Genomic DNA, 18,296 nt, shown 5'->3' with positions numbered 1-18,296 from the left:
ACATATTTTGTTATTTTCAGATCTGCAATTAAAGGATGTCATTGCCTTTAAGGATAACTCTCCTATAGGATTTCCTCTATATATTACTGAAACCTTCACATGAGAATTACCTTATAGGAAAAGAACTTATCAAAATAATAACAACCTGCACCTTCAGACGTGTATTTCCTTTTCCATTATGTGATTGACGTCTAATAGGAACCGTGTTTTGTTTGCGCCTTCATTCTCTTAATAGCGAATATAATGAAGACAATTAACCCATCACCTTTCCTGATAGAAAAAAAAACAAGAATTTTTTGCAATTCCTATTCAGAAATAATTTTTTTAATTCAGCCGTTTTTTATTCATTGTTTTTAATTCTCGGATTCTATTTCTATCTATTAACGCAGGTTTAACACGCGGCCTTACTAATGCCAAATTATGCTAAATGGCTTTATTGCCATGGTGAAGTATTTTTGGATTTAATATTATGTATTTATTTAAAAGATTATACGGTGTATTGCTAGAACGTAATCTGTTCAGCACAATATTAGCCTTGGCGAGGACTGTTTCTCCTTCCATAGAACGCCTTGGTAGACAAAGTAAGTCTTATAGGCAGGGCAAAAATAGATTAGAAGAAAATGTAGATGAGCTCAATCCCAGAAAAAAGGAAAGTTGTGCCCCAACCGATGTCTATAGTTGGATTCCATCTTACTTTAAGAGATGCTTTGGCTAATATCCTTGGTCATGTTGCAAGCTCGGATAAAGGATCAGGCATTGACTATACAGACAGCTTTATTTCTTTGTGGCCAATGCTAATCTACACTAATATAACAGAAACTTCTAAGACAATCCCTGATGGCTTCCACCGATATTAGTCTGCTCGGTCCTCTGAACCAATCCCAATCAATATTGAATCTGCTGCGTCTGATTCTGTGAAGGTTCTGTATTGCACTTCATGTGCATTATTGTTTATTGACCATGCTTCTGATCCTGAATCTGCCTACCAGTGTGTAACCTCGGCCAGTCCTGGTCTACTGAACCCTAGCTGCCTGCCCTGACCCATTGCCTTGTCTATGACCTTGTTTATTTGCTGCCTGCCCTGACCCATTGCCTTGTCTACGACCTTTTTTATTTGCTGCCTGCCCTGACCCATTGCCTTGTCTACAACCTTTTTTATTTGCTGCCTACCCTGACCCATTGCCTTGTCTACAACCTTGTTTATTTGCTGCCTGCCCTGACCCATTGCCTTGTCTACAACCTTTTTTATTTGCTGCCTACCCTGACCCATTGCCTTGTCTACAACCTTGTTTATTTGCTGCCTGCCCTGACCCATTGCCTTGTCTACAACCTTGTTTATTTGCTGCCTGCCCTGACCCATTGCCTTGTCTTCGACCTTGTTTATTTGCTGCCTGCCCTGACCCATTGCCTTGTCTACAACCTTGTTTATTTGCTGCCTGCCCTGACCCATTGCCTTGTCTACAACCTTGTTTATTTGCTGCCTGCCACTGACCCATTGCCTTGTCTACGACCTTGTTTATTTGCTACCTGCCCTGACCCATTGCCTTGTCTATGACCTTGTTTATTTGCTGCCTGCCCTGACCCATTGCCTTGTCTACAACCTTGTTTATTTGCTGCCTGGCCTGACCCATTGCCTTGTCTACGACCTTGTTTATTTGCTGCCTGCCACTGACCCTGACTATCCCTCTGCCTGCCCTCTCTGATGCTTCATACCAAAGTCCGTCTGGTCCCAGATCAGCAGCCATCTATCCCAGTATCCCTCCGGTAGGTGGCACAGTGTCTTGGTGTCTTTACTACAGTTGCAAATTCCGATCTTATGTAGCAGATTACATGAGCTGTATAGGCAAATGTATAGGAAATCTCAGTGCACACATTTGAGACCACACCATGCAGTTTCAGTGACATATCCCTCATGTGGAGACTCCCATGGATCTCTACAATGGCAGAAAATGATGACCTAAGGGGAATGGGTTGAGCGTCTTCACTATGGGATAAAACTACATTCCCATCTTCTTCCTGAAGGGTCACTTCAGAGTTTACCTTCGACATTGTTCTTTTCTTTCCTGACAGTAGATTGGTTGCTCGTGTCAATTCCATATATATAATAATGACCTTTTCCATGACTTGCTCTTTCATCAGTATACAATGCTTTCAATGACTCTCCTTTATATTAGACTCCGTCTCTGTATTTGCTGTTCTTTCTAGTCAGCGAAAGACCTTAAACGTTGAAGGTTCCTTTCACTGAGTTCATGGTATAAATAAAAAGGTTTCTAGATCTATCACTAAAAAACCCTGAGCATGAGATCTGCCAACATCATGCAAACGACTTGACTACCCAGACCTCCTACTTAAGAGCCTCTTCATATGATCTATGGGAAATACAGAGGTTAAAAAAGAAAAGGAAATCTCAGACTGCCCATTAATATGCAGGAAAATGGATCAGAATAGGACAAGATTGGCATTTCTCTTCCACAAAGACCAAGGTCATGTGTGTAAAGAATTATGTGTGTATGGCCCAATGGAACCATGTGTAGATTGGGTATCTGATTGTATGCGGCAATAACGTATCAATGATCAATCTGTAACGTTAAAGGGGTTGTCCAAGATTGTGGCCTCAACGATTACAGTTAAGAAACTGATGATGTTTGAGCAACGTCGCCAGTCCCTTGCCAGTGACCATTGAGGTTCCCTAGATTTACAGGGGTCGTCAAGCCTGCTCAGGTTTACCTGTGGCCGATACCATCCCAGAAGACTAGAAGTGTTGGCACCGAGACTCTTGTATAAAACACATCTTCAGATGTAATCCCTAATGGGATCTCTACAGCCAGCCACAGCATACACTGCTCAAAATGCGTTGGTCACGTCCTTTCTGGTCAAGGGCAACGTTCCTCTTGATTTTCAGAAATGTAGATTTTATTTTTAGCTAATAATATTCCAGTAACTTGGCCAAATTGCTTGTTAGCTGTAATATTGTTGAGAATTAATACCATCCTATTACTTAAAGCTTTCCAATCCTCTGCCTTAAATTAGCAATGCTCGTGAGTACGCATATGTAACATATGTAACTGATCCCAATAGTGGGTAAAGATTCCAATTTGTATTAAAACCAGTTCAATGCAACAATACAATATGCTAATAAAGACAGTAATTGACCTTCGCCAATGAGTGGTCTCCTATAGACACATATAGGGCAGTATGTATCACTCTGTAATAACTTGTCTCCTTAAACCGACCCAAGATGACAGGTGAAGGAAGACACATCAGTAAAGCTCAATCTTATACATTGTAGCGACATTCCAAGAAGCGATGTCACATTCTTGTGCTATTTTTTACCAAACATGGAGGAGATGATCTCTGACACTATAACACTTAGTTGTGTACATTATTGATAGTCAGTTACATTATTCATTACAGTAAATCTTGTTCTCTTCTATTGTTGTGATTTTTTTTGACACCTCTCGTCTTGAAAATGGATCCTGTGAAGATGACGATTTGATGTCTAAGCAATGTTCTTGTATTGTTCCTTCAGACCTCCCAGCTGGTTTATGAGTAAGTAGAACCTTACAAGTATTAAAAATAAGTAAAATCTCGTTATCAGTCACATCGGGGGAATTTATTAACACTGGGGTTGAGCGATCGGGAGCGAACGTTTTAGGCAGGATCGAGGTTGGAGGTTATTTCCCACAATGCTTTGCAAGCGTTGTGGGAAAAGCGAACAATGTTAAGAATGAATGGATGCCGCCAGCACACAGCCTGTGCCGGTGTCCGGCGCTTAGCCCCCTGCGTGCTGGCTGCGTCCATTCATTCCTACGGCATAGCAGGGAGGAAAAAGAAGAGTAATCTTCTGTTTCCTCCCTGCTATGCCATAGGAATGAATGGATGCAGCCGGCGCGCAGGGGGTTAAGCGCCGGATGCCGGCACAGGCTGTGCGCGGATCGGTAGCAGCAGCTGATAAGTAGACAACAGGAGGGACTTAGGTAGCCGGGGGATTTTTTAATCACTACACAGCATGGATTCTAACAATTAAAGCGTTCAATTGTTAGATTCCATGCTGTGTAGTGAATAGGATTGTTTTTAAAATCCAATCTCTGATTAGTAAAAAAAATCCCATTGACTTGCATTGGGATCGGAATTGGGATCGAGATCGGGTTCGAATGAAAAATGATCGGAAATCGGATTTCAAAATCGATCCTGAAAAGTCAAGATCGGCTCAACCCTAATTGACACTGATGTTTCCTATGCGATGCATCTTTGGTGCACAAATGGCCATTAGCGCCCGTCTACGCCAGAAAATTGGTACAGAATCTATGGAACTATTTATAACCAGGACTTTAACTGTAACATGTTTGGTTTTTCAATGTGTAAAGGAAAGAAGTTTTAATCCATCTTAGAAAGGTTGTTCTTTAATGTTTGACAAATCTGTTATGACAATGTAACAATTATTAGACAAAGAAATATTTCCCTTGTTCTGTAAATTTCTGGCTATTCTGGAATAAAATATTCATCATATAAGCGGCACCGGCAGCCTGACACCTAGTGCTCAGATACTGAATAGTAAAGCAGCAGTCATGCTCTTATTGCCCGACAGATCACATAATGATCTTCTAAGTATACAGAACGTCAGATTCATTCTCAGGAATGACAGTACAGAAATTGATGGATGGGGAAAGGGGTAACTATAGGGTGCACAGAGGACACGTCCATGCTTTGGAGCTTAAAGGGGTTTCCCCACAAACAAAACCAGATATAGAATTGTAGACAATTAAAAGCTAAAGGTTTTTATAAATTGAAATAATTATTTAATTTTGCCGAGTTTTAAAGATTTTCTGTAAATCACCTCAATTGGTGACAGCCAATGGATATGACCATGAGTGCAGGAACTATCTATACCCTGAACCCAGCCATGATGTCCTTATTGTGGTCGGGTTATCTTCTCATACATGTAGTGTCCTCCTGATAACCAGCCATGATGTCCTTATTGTGGTGGGGTTATCTTCTCATACATGTAGTGTCCTCCTGCTAACCAGCCATGATGTCCTTATTGTGGTCGGGTTATCTTCTCATACATGTACTGTCCTCCTGATAACCAGCTATGATGTCCTTATTGTGGTCGGGTTATCTTTAGAGATGAGCGAACAGTGTTCTATCGAACACATGTTCGATCGGATATCAGGGTGTTCGCCATGTTCGAATCGAATCGAACACCACGTGGTAAAGTGCGCCAAAATTCGATTCCCCTCCCACCTTCCCTGGCGCCTTTTTTGCACCAATAACAGCGCAGGGGAGGTGGGACAGGAACTACGACACTGGGGGCATTGAAAAAAATTGGAAAAAGTCATTGGCTGCCGAAATCAGGTGACCTCCATTTTAGACGAATAGTGGATTTCAAATCCGGGTCATATGAGAATGTGAACTTTGTGACTATGAGACAGGGATAGCTGTACAGGCAGGGATAGCTAGGGATAACCTTTATTTAGGGGGGAATGTTATTAAAAATAACTTTTTGGGGCTCTATCGGGTGTGTAATTGTGATTTTTGTGAGATAAACTTTTTCCCATAGGGATGCATTGGCCAGCGCTGATTGGCCGAATTCCGTACTCTGGCCAATCAGTGCTGGCCAATGTATTCTATTAGCTTGATGAAGCAGAGTGTGCATAAGGGTTCAAGCGCACCCTCGGCTCTGATGTAGCAGAGCCGAGGCTGCACAAGGGTTCAAGCGCACCCTCGGCTCTGATGTAGGAGAGCCGAGGGTGCACTTGAACCCTTGTGCACCCTCAGCTCTGCTACATCAGAGCCGAGGGTGCGCTTGAACCCTTGTGCACACTCTGCTTCATCAAGCTAATAGAATGCATTGGCCAGCGCTGATTGGCCAATGTATTCTATTAGCCTGATGAAGTAGAGCTGAATGTGTGTGCTAAGCACACACATTCAGCTCTACTTCATCGGGCTAATAGAATGCATTGGCCAGCGCTGATTGGCCAGAGTACGGAACTCGACCAATCAGCGCTGGCTCTGCTGGAGGAGGCGGAGTCTAAGATCGCTCCACACCAGTCTCCATTCAGGTCCGACCTTAGACTCCGCCTCCTCCGGCAGAGCCAGCGCTGATTGGCCGAAGGCTGGCCAATGCATTCCTATGCGAATGCAGAGACTTAGCAGTGCTGAGTCAGTTTTGCTCAACTACACATCTGATGCACACTCGGCACTGCTACATCAGATGTAGCAATCTGATGTAGCAGAGCCGAGGGTGCACTAGAACCCCTGTGCAAACTCAGTTCACGCTAATAGAATGCATTGGCCAGCGCTGATTGGCCAATGCATTCTATTAGCCCGATGAAGTAGAGCTGAATGTGTGTGCTAAGCACACACATTCAGCACTGCTTCATCAAGCCAATACAATGCATTAGCCAGTGCTGATTGGCCAGAGTACGGAATTCGGCCAATCAGCGCTGGCTCTGCTGGAGGAGGCGGAGTCTAAGGTCGGACCTGAATGGAGACTGGTGTGGAGCGATCTTAGACTCCGCCTCCTCCAGCAGAGCCAGCGCTGATTGGTCGAGTTCCGTACTCTGGCCAATCAGCGCTGGCCAATGCATTCTATTAGCCCGATGAAGTAGAGCTGAATGTGTGTGCTTAGCACACACATTCAGCTCTACTTCATCAGGCTAATAGAATACATTGGCCAATCAGCGCTGGCCAATGCATTCTATTAGCTTGATGAAGCAGAGTGTGCACAAGGGTTCAAGCGCACCCTCGGCTCTGATGTAGCAGAGCTGAGGGTGCACAAGGGTTCAAGTGCACCCTCGGCTCTCCTACATCAGAGCCGAGGGTGCGCTTGAACCCTTGTGCAGCCTCGGCTCTGCTACATCAGAGCCGAGGGTGCGCTTGAACCCTTGTGCACACTCTGCTTCATCAAGCTAATAGAATGCATTGGCCAGCGCTGATTGGCCAATGCATTCTATTAGCCCGATGAAGTAGAGCTGAATGTGTGTGCTAAGCACACACATTCAGCACTGCTTCATCACGCCAATACAATGCATTAGCCAGTGCTGATTGGCCAGAGTACGGAATTCGGCCAATCAGCGCTGGCTCTGCTGGAGGAGGCGGAGTCTAAGATCGCTCCACACCAGTCTCCATTCAGGTCCGACCTTAGACTCCGCCTCCTCCAGCAGAGCCAGCGCTGATTGGCCGAATTCCGTACTCTGGCTAATCAGCACTGGCTAATGCATTGTATTGGCTTGATGAAGCAGTGCTGAATGTGTGTGCTTAGCACACACATTCAGCTCTACTTCATCGGGCTAATAGAATGCATTGGCCAATCAGCGCTGGCCAATGCATTCTATTAGCGTGAACTGAGTTTGCACAGGGGTTCTAGTGCACCCTCGGCTCTGCTACATCAGATTGCTACATCTGATGTAGCAGTGCCGAGTGTGCATCAGATGTGTAGTTGAGCAAAACTGACTCAGCACTGCTAAGTCTGCATTCGCATAGGAATGCATTGGCCAGCCTTCGGCCAATCAGCGCTGGCTCTGCCGGAGGAGGCGGAGTCTAAGGTCGGACCTGAATGGAGACTGGTGTGGAGCGATCTTAGACTCCGCCTCCTCCAGCAGAGCCAGCGCTGATTGGTCGAGTTCCGTACTCTGGCCAATCAGCACTGGCCAATGCATTTCTATGGGGAAAAGTTAGCTTGCGAAAATCGCAAACTGACAGGGATTTCCATGAAATAAAGTGACTTTTATGCCCCCAGACATGCTTCCCCTGCTGTCCCAGTGTCATTCCAGGGTGTTGGTATCATTTCCTGGGGTGTCATAGTGGACTTGGTGATCCTCCAGACACGAATTTGGGTTTCCCCCTTAACGAGTTTATGTTCCCCATAGACTATAATGGGGTTCGAAACCCATTCGAACACTCGAACAGTGAGCGGCTGTTCGAATCGAATTTCGAACCTCGAACATTTTAGTGTTCGCTCATCTCTAGTTATCTTCTCATACATGTAGTGTCCTCCTTATAACCAGCCATGATGTCCTTATTGTGGTCAGGTTATCTTATGTAGTGTCCTCCTGATAACCAGCCATGATGTCCTTATTGTGGTCAGGTTATCTTCTCATACATGTAGTGTCCTCCTGTTAACCAGCCATGATGTCCTTATTGTGGTCAGGTTATCTTCTCATACATGTAGTGTCCTCCTGATAACCAGCCATGATGTCCTTATTGTGGTCAGGTTATCTTCTCATACATGTAGTGTCCTCCTGATAACCAGCCATGATGTCCTTATTGTGGTCAGGTTATCTTCTCATACATGTAGTGTCCTCCTGATAACCAGCCATGATGTCCTTATTGTGGTCAGGTTATCTTCTCATACATGTAGTGTCCTCCTGATAACCAGCCATGATGTCCTTATTGTGGTCGGGTTTTATTCTCATACATGTAGTGTCCTCCTGATAACCAGCCATGATGTCCTTATTATGGTCGGGGTATCTTCTTATAATCAGCCATGATGTCCTTATTGTAGTAATAACCTAATTGGTCCTCACTACACAACCATATGGTGATAATGGGTCCTCATGACATCAACCTGTAGTGATAAAGCCAACCAGTTCTCATGCCACAACCCTCCAACTCTATCTCCAGCAGCCATAACAGCTGTTAAGGATGAGTTTGTGATGACAATGGTGGAGGGCATGGATAAATGAACCAATCTAAGATTTAGTGTGGAGTTCTTTGGGTAATATTTCTGTGTTGTATAATTACCTTTCTTAGCTACTTGTATCGATAGAATCCCCTTAATGACCTGAAACTCCGTCATTAGCCTATAACTTCCTAATCTCTGATACGACTACATGGATGATTAGCTCGGAGCCCGTCGTACTTGACAATAACCTCCAAGCACTTCAGATAACATTTCTGATTTCGATTACTCTTCATCTGTAAAGCAATCTGGTGATAGGCAGGTGTTAACCACTTTACTATAAAACGCTGACTCTCAAGAATTATCCTGTGAGTCAGGGGCAGGAAACGCTCAGTCTTGCTCAGACACAAGGACATGGAGGCGGTGTTGTGACACTTATTTAGGTCATGTTTGCAAAGGAAACAAAATGTTATTTGCATGCAATCTTTCCTTGAATGTTGATATCTAAAACTAAAATATGGTGGAACATATCTGCGTCTAAAAATCATATCCCTGACTGTATTTGTAGCTAGTTATATCTCTAGTTCTTTTATTCCTAGGTGGTATATAACCGGAGATACAGCCATTTGTAGTGACCATCATTCCTTATGATGCATTGCATAGGGACAGGTGTACGGACAGAGTCTTCCTAGAGTATTGCTAATGGGAACTTTATAGCCTGTTTTCTATTAAAAGGAAATTAGATAGGTTACAAATATGTTCAGCACCCCCAACACGATAGCACAAAATCAAATAAAATTCAAGTCACACATTAACTTAACAATCACATCACATGTTACAGCATAACTGGCATGCTATAGAACAAGGGTAGGGAACGTGCGGCTCTCCAGCTGTTGCAAAACTACAACTCCCAGCATGCATACTTGCTCTGCTATTCTTGGAATGCCCATGGAAGTGAATGGAGTATGCTGGGAGTTGTAGTTTCACAGCAGCTGGAGAGCCGAAGGTTCCCTACCCCTGCTATAGAAGGATCAATGGACCTTTTCACCTTTCCGGAGGTCCTACATATCAGACCTGTAGCGATCCCTTATTGATGGCACGTATGGATCCCATTAAAGTCTATAGCCATATATATATAGAAATTAGGCAGCAGCTTTAATGTGCCATCCCCAGCCTGAGGACGTTCTCCTTTATATCTCATCGATAAGGTTAATGTATTATGTTGCGGAACCTTTCTAGCCCTATGTTGCGATCTCTTCTAATTGAATGACGTATCCTTATGGCTAATCAGATCTGTGCGTGTTTGCAGTCACCTCTGTCAGAGGATAGCCACAATCATTAGAAGCCCTGCTCACTTATGTCTTACCTTCAGGTCGTTAGATATGTAATAATAATTAGCACAGGTCGGATTGGTCTTGGGAAACGAGATCAGAAAGCTTTTTAGTAAATGATATCATTTATCTTTAGATTCTCCTCTTGGAGATGGAAATATTAGGGTTCTCCCCTTAGTTGCGTCTTCTCCGCTTTGTCAGTGGATTCATATTTTGAGAATAAGGCCGCACATAGCAAGCCACAGCCAAAAAGACTGAAGAGACTACACTGGAAACGCGTTGTGGTTTTTTCCTCAGCACTTTTTACAGAAAGTCTATGGAGTTTTCCCCAGCAGACTTTCTGCCCCTACTATACCTATAGGGAACTTGCTGAGATTTCTGTGAATATGATTGATATACTGCAATTTACAAAAATGCAACAGTTTTGGAAATCGCAGCATTTCCGGTGTGGATATTTTCGATGCAAAATACGAGGGTACCTTTAAAAAGGTAGTCTGGTCTGTCGTCAGAACTTATCAACCCAGCAGATAGATTAGTATTTTCATCTTGTGAATTGGGGCTTCTGTTGCAAAGATATCACTGAGGTTGTTAATATGCAAATGAGCCCTTTGGAGTAACGAGGGCATTGTCACTTACCTCTTCAGAGAAATAGTAACCCCCTCCAGTGGAGTAACTAAAGTCTTGTGGGCCCCGGTGCAATCTTTTGTCTGGGGCCCCCTACCTCATCCCTACAGTGAATTCTTGATAGTGATGGTAGGGTACTAAGGAGTTTAATCCTCCATAGTGTGATCGGGGTAATCTGAGGGTCTCCTTGGTTTATGGGCTTGAGCTGCAATCTCAGTACTAATGCCAGTGCTTATGGGCCCCCCTAAAGGTCCTGGGCCCCAGTGTGACTGCACCCTCTGCACCCCCTCAAGTTAGGCCCCTGATCCCATTGCTCCAAAAAGTTGATATCTTGGTACTGCAAGCGCCGATTCACAAGCGGAAAAAACTTATTTAGCTGACCCTAACCTATCTATCTGTGAGGCTGGGTTAATATGCCGGGTTCTAGCGATATATTCAGACGAGAAGAGGAAACTCTACATCCTACTGGGAGAAGAAGAGGCCACTGTGGAGATCGCTGCCCAATACCTGTCCAGTTGTCACCAAACAAGAGGAAGATGAGACTCCATGGACTGTTATACCCCAAACCACCTGCCCCACCCCACCTCCCCATATAGCGGTCACCAACTAAGAGGAAGATGAGACTCCACGGACTGTTATACCCCAAACCACCCACCCCACCTCCCCATATAGCGGCCACCAACTAAGAGGAAGATGGGACTCCACGGACTGTTATACCCCAAACCACCCACCCCACCCCATACAGCTGTCACCAACTAAGAGGTAGATGACACTCCATGAACTGTTATACCCCAAATCAGCCACCCCACCCCCACCCCATACTCTCCCCCTCGACTCCAACTCCCCCCCCACCCCCCACTTTACTAGCTTTGGCAATACCAAATATCCATTTGGATGTGCCAATAAAGCCTATTTGAATTGATTTGATTTGATTCCCTTTAAGCTCCTTGACTGTGCTTGTCCTCTCTAGAAGAAGGAATGGCATCCTATGAGTCTTGGACAGTTAACCCTTACCAGTTACACCTTTTAAGATATGTTTGATTGACATCTCATAGAACTCGTTCACTGGAACACCAGTTTATAGGAAGGCTGTAGGTTCAAGGTGGTCTTATTCCTGACATTCTGAGCCTATGAGCTTCTATTGTCTCTTTCATTCCTTTAATAAGTGAAACATGATTTACCCGGTCAGATAACTGATACGATTGTTGTCACAGGCAGTAAGGTGATCAGTGATGGCGGATGGGGAATATGCTGAACGCTGAAGGATTGATAGAAGCAAAGCTGTAAAGCTCTAGAATAACTCCATAAATCCTTACAGTCAATTTGTAAATCCTCAAGACATCTCATCCAGTATGGAAGCTTTGCCGCAGCTAGTTTGTGATGTGTAGGACATCAGATGTGTAAGTTTGGATGTAAAGAATTGCAATCGCTCTTGCCGAGCACCAATGCTATTTCTGTGCATATAAGATACAATGTATCCCATTGATTTATGACTCTCTCATCCCCATTACCTACCTCTGAATGGACACTATGGTCACAATGTATCCGTTTTTGTTAGTTGTTTATCATGAAGGTGGGTCAATATATCTCCATGACAGGTTTTTTCAGATGAATAATCGCACAATTATTTTTTTTTTTAGCAAATGAGATGAATCTAGGTCAAAGGAATATATATAGAAAAACCTGACACAGTCTAAATGTATGTTCACACACACGTGGATTTTGAAGAGGAATCACCGACGTCCTCCTCAAGCCCTTTTCGTTTTCTGTCATCTGAACAGGCTCTTGTGGTGCTCAGTTTTTTGTAGCTGATCGGTGAGGATCCCGGGTGTAGGAGCCCCCCGACATCAATGCTTAAGCTTGGAAAGCCCCTTTAAAGGGGATTGCCACCATTTCAAAGCAATGATTGACTAAGTATCTACTTTTACTTTCAGAGCCTAAATATATCAACACAATCTGCAATGCAAACAGGAAAGGCTCAGGTTTGCAATGGTTATTGGATTACTGATTTTACGTTTCGCACCACTAGCTGAACGATTGTTGTGCAATCAATATGCCATATATATATCATGCACAGGAAAATCCCTTGCACTCGATTTTTCTTGAAATGTTTAAGGTGCTAACACTTTAACACCTTAACAACTAAAGTTCAGCATCAGCAACCCGATAAACACAGCATTTCCTGTTTGCACTCGCTTTATATCCTCTGCGGGTCGTGCTGTTATATTTAGGTTCTGAAACTAGATGTGGGATGTACTGAGCAGGGCCTGCACGGTTTTTCCAATATTGCCGATGATATCGTAATTGACAAGGGTCAGATTCCATTTTTTTTCTTAAGCTTCGCACTGATACACTGTAGCAAAGCACTGTAGCACTGATACATTTGTAGCAAAGCACTGTAACACTGATACATTTGTTGCAAAGTTAAACATCTTGCTATGGAATCTGCAAAAGCAAATAAAGTCTACTGATAAGTTGGCACTTTTATGTCACGATCTATGCGCCTTTCAGTTGTCACTTTGCAGAATTTTCCACAATACCCTACGGCACACTCGGGTGTGAATGACATCATCACCCCAGGAATATCAATGATTTATCCTACATTATATGTATTCAAGTAACAATGGGATCCTTAAAAAAATAAACCAAATAAAAAGCAAAAAAAATAAAGACTACTTGTTAAATCTATTTTCTAAGCCGTCCACCGAGGCAAATCTACCGAGCATTCCCTTGTTGTGTCTAGCTTCAGCCTTCCCTTTCATCTCAGATAGAACATTTAGGCGGCTTTTTCTTTGCGGGTTGTGTTGTTATATTTAGGAATTCTGCAGAAAAATAACAAAAAGGATTGTCAGTGCGAGTGCGAAAAGTGCCTTTTCTTCCAATACTAGAAGCAGCCATGTATTATTGAATATAGTCATTTCTAGTTCACCCTCCTATGACCTCCAAATGGGCGACAGCTCGCTGCAGCGGTGAATCATATCTAGGGATCTAAAACACTGCTAGAGCGGGTGAATAAAGGGCTGATACGCGGCTGCCGATAGAATTTGTGCCGTGATGTCGGAAGTAACTGAAGGCCTCAATATGTATAACGGCAAAGATGGGCAAATCTGCCTATTGCACAAGTATTCACACCTTGAACTTTTTAAGTTTGTCACCTTAAGTGATAACCGACACAAAGTAACAGATAATTGTGAGGTGGAAGGAAAATGATACATGGTTATCCAAATTTTAATCAAATAAAAACCTGAAAAGTGCAACGTGCAAAAGTCTTCTTACCCTGATACCCCTGAATAAAATCCAGGGCGCACAATTGCCCTCAGAAGTCACTGAATGAGTTAACAGAGTCTGGTTGTGTGTAGTTTAGTCTCAGTATACACATATCTGTTCTGTGAAGGCCTCAGTGGTTTGTTAGAGAACACTAGTGAACAAACTGCATCATGAAGACCAAGGAACTCACCAGACAGCTCAGAGATAAACTTGTGGAGAAGTTTATTACAGGGTTAGGTTATAAAAACATATCTCAAGCTTTGAGCATCCCAAGAAGCACTGATCTTTAAAGATTAGATTAGAGATCATTTGCATATTTCAGGGGTTAATTAAAGGCTCATGGGTCCTTGTGCAAAAGCTCAAGTTTTCCTCCGCACTCCATCCATTAGTTTTATCAGCATTTACATTTCCCTTTCGATCTCTGGGCCTAGACCACCATAAAGACTTGTTCACAACATGTCTGTGCAGAGAAGCTTCCCATCATTCCCTCCCAAGTGACTGCCCTCTCCCCGTTATTATGTCCCCTTCCCCAGAGTCCCTTCTTGACTATAAGGTATTGACCAACTGCTATTATTTCCAATGAAGGGTTCATGTTCTCCTTTCTGACAGTGGAGGGCTGTCTATCATAGAATAAATCCTCTCTATGTGTCGCACTCTAAGACACCAGAGGGCAGGGATGAGACATTTATGCCTGGCAGAGTGAATTCAGAGCCGGAAGACGCCGCGGGGACGCTGCACAGAGAAGACTTCTCGGAGGATCCAGCCCGACCCTCACTCGTGGACTTGGTAAGTGTAATTTGATCGAACGTTGCCTACCCCTGAAACAAGCATTTTCCCCCCATAGACTATAATAGGGTTCAATATTCGATTCGAGTAGTCGAATATTGAGGGGCTACTCGAAACGAATATCGAACCTTGAACATTTTACTGTTCGCTTATCTCTAAATAAGACCAAAGAAACCTGCAGACATCATGAGATTTTTATTGCATTATAAAAGGAAAACTTGTGACAAGCAGAATGAGAAAAGAAATACAATGTATCAATCTCACGTGATCACATTCCATCCATAATTGTATCATCAACTCAGCCCTTTCTTTCTAAAATCCATCCATCTTGGCCAGTCAGTATTTAGTATCAGTATTTAGAAGCCATTGCCCCCCCCCCCCCCCCCTATAAGTTGCACGGTACAATTGACACGCTTGACTTTTTTACAATATGTGAATGATATTACGTGAAATCTCATTCACTTTCCTGAGACTGTAAAATGTAGCCAAAGGGGCCAAAGATGTTGCAACTCAACAACATGTGGCCATAGCCACTGTATCTCTTCATTGTGTTGGACCCAGTCCTGGTTTTGGCCTAGGAATACTGAAGCAAAATACTGATCAAAACAGGTGACATGTGAATATGGCCTCAGGATAATCCACCAGATAGGTCACCGATAAGAGATGGTTGGGGGTTCGGCACCTGGAATCCCTGATCGGCCTTATGAAGTGGCTGCGGCGCTCGTCAGAGTACTTTGGCCTATTCTTTTATAGCAGCATTGATGCAATAACAGCCTCATCACATTTACTCCTGGAGTTCAAGCCCCGCCCCCAATATGGCAACTGCCTAATTTGCATAAAAGTTATTTTTCTCCAAAATCAACATAAATCACAATGATTGCGACTGCTACAACCCCTATACCATAGCCTGGCACATCACTGCTAAGTAGATAATGCCCAAATATATCCATTATGTATACAGTCCTATGAAAAAGTTTGGGCACCCCTATTAATCTTAATCATTTTTAGTTCTAAATGTTTTGGTGTTTGCAACAGCCATTTCAGTTTGATATATCTAATAACTGATGGACACAGTAATATTTCAGGATTGAAATGAGGTTTATTGTACTAACAGAAAATGCGCAATATGCATTAAACCAAAATTTGACCGGTGCAAAAATATGGGCACCTCAACAGAAAAGTGACATTAATATTTAGTAGATCCTCCTTTTGCAAAGATAACAGCCTCTAGTCGCTTCCTGTAGCTTTTAATCAGTTCCTGGATCCTGGATGAAGGGATTTTGGACCATTTCTTTCTACAAAACAATTCAAGTTCAGTTAAGTTTGATGGTCGCCGAACATGGACAGCCCGCTCTCAAATGATCTGAAAACAAAGATTGTTCAACATAGTTGTTCAGCGGAAGGATACAAAAAGCTGTCTCAGAGATTTAACCTGTCAGTTTCCACTGTGAGGAACATATTAAGGAAATGGAAGACCACAGGGACAGTTCTTGTTAAGCCCAGAAGTGGCAGGCCAAGAAAAATATCAGAAAGGCAGAGAAGAAGAATGGTGAGAACAGTCAAGGACAATCCACAGACACCTCCAAAGAGCTGCAGCATCATCTTGCTGCAGATGGTGTCACTGTGCATCGGTCAACTATACAGCGCACTTTGCACAAGGAGAAGCTGTATGGGAGAGTGATGAGAAAGAAGCTGTTTCTGCACGTACGCCACAAATAGAGTTGCCTGAGGTATGAAAAAGCACATTTGGACAAGGCAGCTTCATTTTGGAAACAAAGATTGAGTTGTTTGGTTATAAAAAAAGGCGTTATGCATGGCGTCCAAAAAGAAACAGCATTCCAAGAAAAACACATGCTACCCACTGTAAAATTTGGTGGAGGTTCCATCATGCTTTGGGGCTGTGCGGCCAATGCCGGCACCGGGAATCTTGTTAAAGTTGAGGGTCGCATGGATTCCACTCAGTATCAGCAGATTCTTGAGAATAATGTTTAAGAATCAGTGACGAAGTTGAAGTTACGCTGGGGATGGATATTTCAGCAAGACAATGATCCAAAACACCGCTCCAAATCCTCAGGCATTCATGCAGAGGAACAATTACAATGTTCTGGAATGGCCATCCCAGTCCCCAGACCTGAATATCATTGAACATCTGTGGGATGATTTGAAGCGGGCTGTCCATGCTCGGCGACCATCTAACTTAACTGAACTTGAATTGTTTGTCCAAAATACCTTTATCCAGGATCCAGGAACTGATTAAAAGCTACAGGAAGCGACTAGAGGCTGTTATCTTTGCAAAAGGAGGATCTACTAAATATTAATGTCACTTTTCTGTTGAGGTGCCCATACTTTTGCACCGGTCAAATTTTGGTTTAATGCATATTGCACATTTTCTGTTAGTACAATAAACCTCATTTCAATCCTGAAATATTACTGTGTCCATCAGTTATTAGATATATCAAACTGAAATGGCTGTTGCAAATACCAAAATATTTAGAACTAAAAATGATAAAGATTAATAGGGGTGCCCAAACTTTTTCATAGGACTGTATATCCATTCAACCATATACTTCATGCCCGCAGTCAGTGTATAAAACAGTAGACACCGGGCACCTATGGCGAGCAGCTGCCATACTAGTACAGTGGATGTCGGGAAGGGGTTATTATCCAACCAACCCTGACATGTAACCCCCATTCTCCACTCACTACACTGGCTGCGTATAAAATGGAGAATAACCTTTAAGGTTAGGCCTGGACTACTTAAAAGATCTTCTGAAATCCTACAATTCTTGCTGACCTCTTAGATCAACAGGCACAAAGAAACCGTCCATCCCCCAAGATCCACCTTATATGATATGGAGCCAAAGTCTTCTTCCATGAAGCGCCTACTGTCTGGATTGTATTACCCGGAGAGATCTCCTACCTGAACAATTTGAAATCAAGACTCAAAACGTATCGATTCTATTTGATAGTTTCCTATCTATGGCAATATTTGCATAAGTTGTGCTATCCATGTGCAAAGTACTAAACATAAAAAATACACTTATTTGGTATCAACGTAATGGCATTGACCCCTGGAGTAAGAGTAACATGGCGAAGAGCGCAAAATGGATAAACAACTGCAGAAAGAGTTAATAAAGTTCAAAAATGTTGCGATTGAAAAATGTAACTGATACAAAAAAAAAACACCAAAATCTTATATGGAGAAATAATGGCATGACAAAAGAAAAAAAAACCTCTGGACAAAATAAGTCATTGGCATGGTAACCCTTGGTCATCCTAGACTATGGAACTAAGATGTGAGGAATATCATGTCCCGTGTCTATTTCCAAGACATTGGATGGGGACACATCAGAACGGTCAGCAATTGGTGAGGAATCATCTCAGCAGATCCTTCTGAAGGGGTTTCGAAAAGTACTCGCAGCTTCTTCCTTTCTAGATGACGATAACACTTTTTCATTGGTCTTCAAATCTCAGATATCCTCATAAGAGTCCTTTGGAGGTGAACATGTAACATGTGCAGTGGCGTAACTAGGAATGGCGAGGCCCCGTGGGGAACTTTTGACATGACACCCCCCCCCCCGACCGACGCCAACGACCTCGACCGACCCCCTCCTACGCATTCTTGTGCGTTCTATTATGTCCCATAGTGGCCCCTGCACACAGTA

This window comes from Leptodactylus fuscus, chromosome 11 (genome assembly GCF_031893055.1).
Source record: "Leptodactylus fuscus isolate aLepFus1 chromosome 11, aLepFus1.hap2, whole genome shotgun sequence".
Lineage (NCBI taxonomy): Eukaryota > Metazoa > Chordata > Amphibia > Anura > Leptodactylidae > Leptodactylus > Leptodactylus fuscus.
Note: the sequence above shows the minus strand (reverse complement) of the source record.